Genomic DNA, 9,310 nt, shown 5'->3' on the forward strand with positions numbered 1-9,310 from the left:
TATTATAAAAAATGCATTTTCACATGAAATATAAGATCAATTGCCGCACCAATGATTGTCATTTACCACATTATTCAAGAAACACCGAGGAAAGAAGAGAATTCTGCAATAAACCGTCAAACTGGTTAACTTGGATTCCCAAAGCTCAAGACACACACACACACACACACACACACACACACACATATATATATATATATATATATATATATATATATATATATATATATATATATATATATATACACAGCTATATTATAAATTGTCTTTCTCTTGCATGCATTTCATTATCACATATCATTCACTGTGTATCTCTGATCATTCATTTATATAATAAACATACAGGAAAAATTGTGCATTTCATGAAATACCCGAAACTCCATATTACAGTATACCTGGCTGTCGAACAATGTGAAATTTGGAAGCTGAGAGAAAGACATACATTATTAAATGAATACTTGTAGTAATGAGTGATGCATGTATGTATGTATGTATGGATTTGCAAGTATACACAAAAGTCAAAGTTTTTTTCTACTTATTGCATCAACCATTTACTTCTTTACGAAGCCAAAAAGCCGCCTATTCGGACACGCGACACGAGGACATCAACTGCAACCGATTATCGAAGCCCATAATGACACTCGCAGTTTCACCAAAAATAAACGTGTCATAATGACACTTATCATTATGCAGGTTCATATAAATATTTAGTGATCATTATCGCCATTCTGCGTTTCCTTTTTTTTCGCACCATCGGCGGATGACGTCGACTCTTCATTTCGCGCTTAAAACCGCCATAATTGTGGCCGATGGGACCTCATTCCGATTTCATATGTTATTGGCTTGATGCTTCGGGCACCACAGGGGATATGTACGTCGATTAAATAGCTCCTCCTCCTGCCCCCTAACCCCCCGTCGCCTGTCAAAAGGCTTGCTGGGAGTGGGGGAGGGGGAAGGGGTTTGAGAGAAGGCTATTACAGGCTCCAGTAATCAATAACACTGTCAGTCTTTTGAAACGATTTGAATTTCATTTTTTAGCACCCTCTTTCGTCACTCAATCTAGCAAGCGGGTAATTGAAGGCCTAGCATCGGCCCATGGGGGGTGGAAAGAGAAAAAGAGAGAGAGAGAGAAAGAGAGGCAGAGCAATATGTCTGGTTTAATATGATCCAATATACGATTACGCGCCCCAGTGGCATCATTGCTTTAATGGCCAGTAACTTTCAATAAAAGAACGCGGGAACCATTTATAAAGTGCAATAAATCTGGCTCTTCACAATATGGCGGGCGAGACAAACCCGAGAGGCACCGACAACACAACTTCATTTTTTAGGACCTTTCAAAAAAAAGTGGGGAAAAAATGGCATTTTCGCCGGCATGTGTATTTAACGTTATTAGGCCACAAGGATCTATAACTTGTTCCTTCTGAATGTTCGGCCGAAGGATTCGAACGGACGTCTTGGCGAGTCAGAGGAAATCGTCAAGAAAATGGCAAAAGGCAACTTCCCACCGGTGGAACACAAGCCTCTCTCTCTCTCTCTCTCTCTCTCTCTCTCTCTCTCTCTCTCTTTGAAGCTCGTACGTCTGTATGTATGTGCGTGTATGAGTGCGTGTGTATTTGTGTGTTCGTCTGAACGATGTACGATAATAGCTCCGGTAGGTCCCTCCCGTCACCCGCCACCAGTAGAGCTTCATGGAAATACAATAACAGTAAATATTGTTATCGGACTTTGATTGCCCGCCCGTTCTTTGATCCGGTTAATATGCAGCCTTGACTTGTTGAGTGGAAATTGTAATACTCTTACAAGGGCTTCGGCTTGTATGCGACACTGGGGCTTTTGATCCCGAAGTAATAAAGCAGATCCCAGCCGGCCCAGAAAGACGCTCTCCGATTTCATACCATTCGATTCAGTGGCATTTTAGATTTCTATTTCAGAAACCTCTCGGTCGCCCTTTTTTATATCTCGTGGCAAAGACGCGAATCAACTACATCACTGCATGATATAAAACGTCACGCCATTGCAAAGACGAATTGGGATACGGAAAGACAATGAGAGACGACACCCAAACGAAGGTAACTCGCTCTTTCGACGAACGATGGAGAAAATTCACGAAGAAATTTTCAAAACTAGACGTGAATTGATACAGTGAGAAGGGTCTGCTCGAGCCAGGCGAGAGTTTTCAATTCTTTCGTTCACCCGGGAATATAAACTTTGCTCTACTATATTTCTATAAATTTCTAATGGTGGATATATTCAAAGTTAATGCTTAAAAGGATGTTGAATTAAAATTCGATATAGCCTCGTTAAACTATCATCCTTAAGTACAGTATGAAATAATATTCGAATCCACGGCAGAGCGAGGAGAAATAAACTCAGTCGAAACAAACTGGGAAATCCTCCCCCTCTCGGGGCCTGGTTGAAAGCGATGATTTGGTCTATTACCCTTGATGAGATAATGGCGCGCCTCATAATTGATCTATCAGTTGGTAATTAATACAGCAACAGACCTCCTCCATCCAGGACGCTGCTTCCGAGGAAGGAGAGAGAGAGAGAGAGAGAGAGAGAGAGAGAGAGAGATGGGAAAGGAATAAAGCGCAGCAGACGATGGGGCCGGTAAGTGAAGAGGATGAAATTATCGCTGAAGGAAAAGGGGGAGCTGAGAAAGCGTCGAGTGGAAGGAGACGAGAATAAAGAAGAAGAATGGAAGAAAAAGTGTCATTGAGACGAGTAATTAACACCAACCAGAGTATTTCCAACTGAACCGGAAGGGAAAAATAGCAGAAAAAGTAGATAAAAATTACAAATAAACAGATAAGAATTTCGGAACACAAAGGGGACATTTAAATGTTAACTTCGTAGTGGCTGCTATTCAAGGGAGCCATTATTGTTTCTCCTTTTTATTTGAATATGGGAGAAATGTTCGTCTGCGTGGTGCATATGTTGGGTATCTTTCGCTCTTATCATATATCTACTTCTATCTTGTCATAGATAATATTTAAAGAAAATTACATCTTTTTTTAATTACAATGTTATCTTGTAAGCGAACAATCTTTCCTAATACTATCACTAGTGTACGCGACCCGTCAAAATGGCTGATAAATATTTACATAGATATGTAACCAAAGGCACCTCTTCTCATCAGGGTAGGACTACTCACTCCCCCATATCCGAGGGACGGGGAGAACTCAGCGTGACCGGAAAATATATGTATATATATATATATATATATATATATATATATATATATATATATATATATATATATATATATTCAAATAAGCATATATTTTTGAAACATTAATGTCTGGATTCTCTTACCGACCTCGGGATCAGAGCCCCAGGCGAAATCACACAAAGACAAGAGCTTGTGACCGGCCGGGACTCGAACCCTGGTCCGGCAAGCTTGTATAGACAGTGACTATCGAGTCCCGGTCGGTCACAAGCTCTTGTCTTTGTGAGCTTTCGCCTGGGGCTCTGATCCCGAGGTCGTTAAGAGAATCCAGACATTAATGTATCAAAAATACATGGGTTATATGAATATGAAAAACACGTCTAAATGTGCAAAACTTTATCATATATATATATATATATATATATATATATATATATATATATATATATATATATATATATATATATATAAATATATTTATATATAAATAAATATATATATATATATATATATAAATATATATATAATATATATATATATATATATATATATATATATATATATATATATATATATATATATATATATATATATAGCCAGACATAGATAGCCTGACACAGGCTCTATGTTATATAAGAAAGGCTAATTAATTCATAAAGAGTTTAGTTTACTGTAAGAGTAACTGACATGAGCGATGCGCGAAAAGGTACAACAGATAGAGGATAGTCATCTCGAGCGTAAACCGTTTTGAGCATCCAGTCAACCTCAGCCCCCCTCTTTCCATCTCAAAGCTATGTCGTTTATTCAAATGCTAAGTCTACAAATTCGCCAGGTACAATTCATATCACTTTTAGTTAAAAGGATGCTGGAATAACGCCCGATTCTCAAATATTCGAAAGTTTTCCTAAGAATTAATAAAAGGTGAAAACTAAGTTGTTTTCGACACGCCTGTTTAAAATCATAAACACAAAGCAGACAATTTATTTCTAACAAAATTAGCTAGCTTAAAAAAAAAGGGGGAGTCTGCTCTTATAAAAAGTATATTAACAATGACTGAATAAACAAAGGTGTCATTCCTACAAACCAGATGATGGTCGAAGCGGGACCTGCAAAAATAAACGAATTGTTATTTTCATTAGCATTACTTGCTAAGCTACAACGCTAGTTGTTAAAGCAAGATGCTATAAGCCCAGGGGCTCCAACATGGAAAATAGCCCAGTGAGGAAAGGAAACGAGAAAAAATGAAATATTTTAAGAACAATAACATCAAAATAGATATCTCCTATATAAAATATAAAAACTTTAACAAAACAAGAGGAAGCGAAATTAGATAGAATACTGTGCCCGAGTGTACCCTCAAGCAAGAGAACTCTAACCCAAGACAGTGGAAGACCATGGTACAGAGGGTATGGCACTAGAGAGTTGAACATCATGATTATGGTAATAGGGATAATAACGATGATGAGGATGATAATGATGAGGAGGAAGAGAAGTAACATCAAATGTATGATGGTTTATGTTCCCTTTCACGCAAATGAATCCTAAACTCCCTGCATATTTATCAAGAGAAGATGACAAAACAGAACATCAAGGTTTAAACGAACAATCGACACAAAATTAGCACAAGTCAGGGTCCGCAATGACGCACTAATTCAAAATCAATTAATTTGTCATCACGAGAAACTACGATTGCAAACATTAAATAATGAGCGAGACTGCAAATTTAAATAGCTATGTCATTTACTAGATTGAAAAAAAAAATAATAATGGGTACATCTTTGACAATCAGTTATTCATAATCTGAAAACTATTCGCATGAAAATTCCGGAGATATTTTATAAATTAGACTCCCCAGAGCGAAGCAATTTCAAGCAAGCATACCGGTGCCTTAAAAAAAAAAAAAAAAAAAAAAGTCACAAAATGCCATCTACTCCTGACATTAAAATCTAATGGACAACATTTACCCGATTTATACACTACAATTAACCCCAACTCTTCAACTGGACACAATTACCTTTTAATGATTATAGAATTTCAAGTGACATTTATGGCAGAATTAAAGATATTAATTAAGTTTTGTGATTCTCTTGTTTCTGGTGATATGTAGAACGAGTTTTAGGAAAATTACTTTTTTTTTATTATATTATAAGCGAGTCGTTATTCTTATGATTTAGGTTTTAAGTCTATAAGGTTGTATGTAATTATTATTATTATTATCATTATTAATATTATTATTATTATTACTAGCCAACCTACAACCCTAGTTAGAAAAGCAAGATGCTATACGCCCAAGGGCTCCAACAGGGAAAAATAGCCCAGTCAGGAAAGGAAATAAGGAAATAAATAAATGATGAGAATAAATTAACAATATATCATTCTATATATTCTCATATATTCCAAATACATTACTAAAGATAATAATTAGTTCATTTTCTCTATTTTAATTATGAGTAGAACGCTTCAAAATCTTAATTGTTAAATTTTTAATCATTTCTCGTGTCTCATACATTGAATAAATTAAATATCCATTTTATTTCCATTTCGATTTTTTAAGTCTCTTGCGTGGCGATTACACAAGATTTATATCAATTATCGTAAATATTTGCCAGGTATAAGAAATCTCTCTCTCTCTCTCTCTCTCTCTCTCTCTCTCTCTCTCTCTCTCTCTCTCTCTCTTAAAGGCTATTTATCGTCTTTCCTAGATATCCCAATTAAATAATAATAATAATAATAATAATAATAATAATAATAATAATAGTAGTAGTAGTAGTAATAATAATATTAATAATAATAATAATAATAATAATAATAATGATGATGATAATAATAATAATAATAATAATAATAATAATAAAATAATAATAATAATAATAACAATAATAACAATTACTCGACCGAGTAATAAGGGCACAATGAATGGGACTGTCTATAAACCTTAAACTGAAATGTATCTCAGGTAAAATGCGAACGAAATCTATAGCAACTAAAACTATCCTTCGTCGGAAGTTGATCCTGTCTTTCAGGCCAAGGATTATCTCTACAGGCAAATGGTGACAAATATCACAAAAGAGGCGAATCATACTACGCAGTACTCTAGAAGTTTTATTCCAGCTGTTACCAAGTTGTGAAATGATCTTCCTAATCGGGTGGTTGAATCAGTAGAACTTCAAAAGTTCAAAGTTGGAGCAAATGCTTTTTTGTTGACCAGGCGGACATGAGTCTTTTTATAGTTTATTTATGACATATTTGTTTTTTATGTTGTTAATAGTTTATATATGACATGTCTGTTTTGACGTTGTTACTTATTTTAGAATGATTTATTGTTAATTTGTTCTCTTCATTTATTTATTTCCTTATTTCCTTTCCTCACTGGGCTATTTTTCCCTGTTGGAGCCCCTGGGCTTATAGCATCTTGCTTTTCCAACTAGGGTTGTAGCTTGGATGATAATAATAATAATAATAATAATACATTAGTGTTTCCCAACCCTGGGGTAAATTACCCCAGTGGGGTAATGGACCCGTATTTTTGGGGTAATCAAGATGTTACACTGAATATTCTGCACTGATGATGGTTCATTTTGATATCCATTAAAGTGGACAAGTTTGCATTTGTTTTGGATCCTTAACTATAAGCAGCCAATAGCGGGCTACATGATCCATACAGTTCATCAGGTGGCTGCAAAAAAACATCCGATGTTACCGGGTATATGTTCAATGGGGTCATTGATTAGTTGGAAATAAAATTTTGAGGTACTCATTTAAAAAAAGGTTGGGAAACACTGTCATACATGTACATAATATGTGCCAGAAGTATAATTACTTTTAAGGAAAATTAATCTATTTTGTTTAGGGAAGTTTTACCCTAAATGTTCATACTATTGCTAGGCTTTCAAGATAATCTATAAACGGAATGTTACTCTCAAGATCTTTAAATTAATGACAACATAAAGTACCTAGGATGAAATTTGTCCTAGTGATCCTACTGGAGTTTTTCCTCTTAAGATGGCTAATATTATTATTCAAATCCTTTGGAAACTTTTGGTAACAATAAAACCTTCAGCTTGATCGTTTAGAAGAACAAGAATAATGTTATTAATGTGCAAATGAACTCATATTCGTGAGAAACGGAACCAAGTATTCAGAAAAAACAAGACTATAAATTCACGAGAAACAAAAATAAAAAGTCTTTACTTTGCAAAAAAAGATTCTACAGAACAAAATCCATAAATAAATACACTAATAACAAACAATAAACTGAATTTTTGAAAAAAAAATATGATTTTCGAGGCTTTAAATCCCTAACAGAATAAGGGGGAAGCCATCTAGCGGCTGATAAGAAAATGACCGGAACATGAGAAGAGAGTGACTTAAGATTTATTCCTACCGAGAAGAGCCAAAAACTGAAGAATTTCATATAAAAGAGCAATAAAATGAGAGGAAAAATTACTACATATATATTACTAATAAAGTACAACACTGATATTAATTTCACACTTGAGATCTTATTGCATTTAACTAATAATTTTACATAGGCCCTTCATAACAATCCAAAAATAAATGCGTATTTCAGTCTAATGTCCTAATGTACCTTTATCCTCCTATAGAATTGTCTAGGTTAATTTAACCTAAACAATTTTTACCGTAAAGGTCCTAATACGTTTAATCAATTACACCTTATAATTTTCTGAAACTATATTATCCAGCACATCTACCCAAATCATATCTACCCTCCAGGTCCCATTAGAAATACGAAAATCTCACATATAGATCGAATTGTAGCCATTTTTACCATGTCAATCAAATCATATTTTCCATTTCTCATTGTTTAAGACCTTCCTGTCCATCACTATCGGAAATGCAGGATCACGAAGGAAAGGTTGAAAGAATGTCATTAAGATAAAACAATGTATACTATCCACTAATGTACATGTTCATTTAGGTGAGAAATGGGGTAAGGAAAATTAACATTTTTACTGAATTACTGAAAGCAATAAATGGACTAGATTTCCTTAAACGAATTCCAGGGATAGTGACATAATTTTCCATCATATTCAGTCGCTGAACGGAGTCCCCCAAGGTAAGTAGGGCGGTGGTCAATAAAAGTCCAATTTCTGCCTTCGACTAATACCTGGACCTGTCTTCAGCCATCCGTGATTTCAACCCTTAATCAAAGCGAACAACAGGTAGGGGGCCGTAGAGTCAAGCCGCTTAATACATGCTACAATTTATGAATGCATTTTCTAAACCATTAGTTTCACACTATTCCCGTCAACACCTATTTACTAAATATTATTAATGTTATAGACATCGCACAAGCAAAGAGAAACTCTGCTATTTAAAACGCATTAATACTAAAACGTTTTTAACGATGCCACTTTCTTCAATTAGGCTTTATGGCAGCACAAGCTCTTGAGAACTATTAAACCGTACATAAAACGTCGGAAGATAAATTACCAGCTTATAAACGAAAAGTTAATGTTGCTAATATATATATATATATATATATATATATACTGTATATGTGTGTGTGTGTGTGTGTACATTCCACCAAACAAGCTATAGCATTAAGAGTAATATTCATCTCATGTATATTCCTAAACAGCGCATTTATTTCGTTAAAACTATTCATTTCGTGAACTATCAGTTGACAAGAATGTCAATTTCACACAAGCAATTGTTAGATTTCTAATCACTAACGGGGCCTACTATATGCAAGACAATATTTTCTTCTAATATTTTAAGTATTTCGTACTAGCGCAATGAATATCATATATTCCTTCTACCTACATGAAACTGACCATCAATGCGCAATGAATATCATATATTCCTTCTACCTACATTTTGCTAAATGTTGCTATAAATATATATATATATATATATATATATATATATGTATATATATATATATATACATATATATATATATATATATATATATTTACACATATATATGTACATTCCACCAAACAAGCTATAGCATTAACAGTAATATTCATCTCATGTATATTCCTAAACAGCGCATTTATTTCGTTAAAACTATTCATTTCGTGAACTATCAGTTGACAAGAATGTCAATTTCACACAAGCAATTGTTAGATTTCTAATCACTAACGGGGATTACTATATGCAAGACAATAT

The sequence above is a fragment of the Palaemon carinicauda genome, chromosome 38 (genome assembly GCF_036898095.1).
Source record: "Palaemon carinicauda isolate YSFRI2023 chromosome 38, ASM3689809v2, whole genome shotgun sequence".
NCBI lineage: Eukaryota > Metazoa > Arthropoda > Malacostraca > Decapoda > Palaemonidae > Palaemon > Palaemon carinicauda.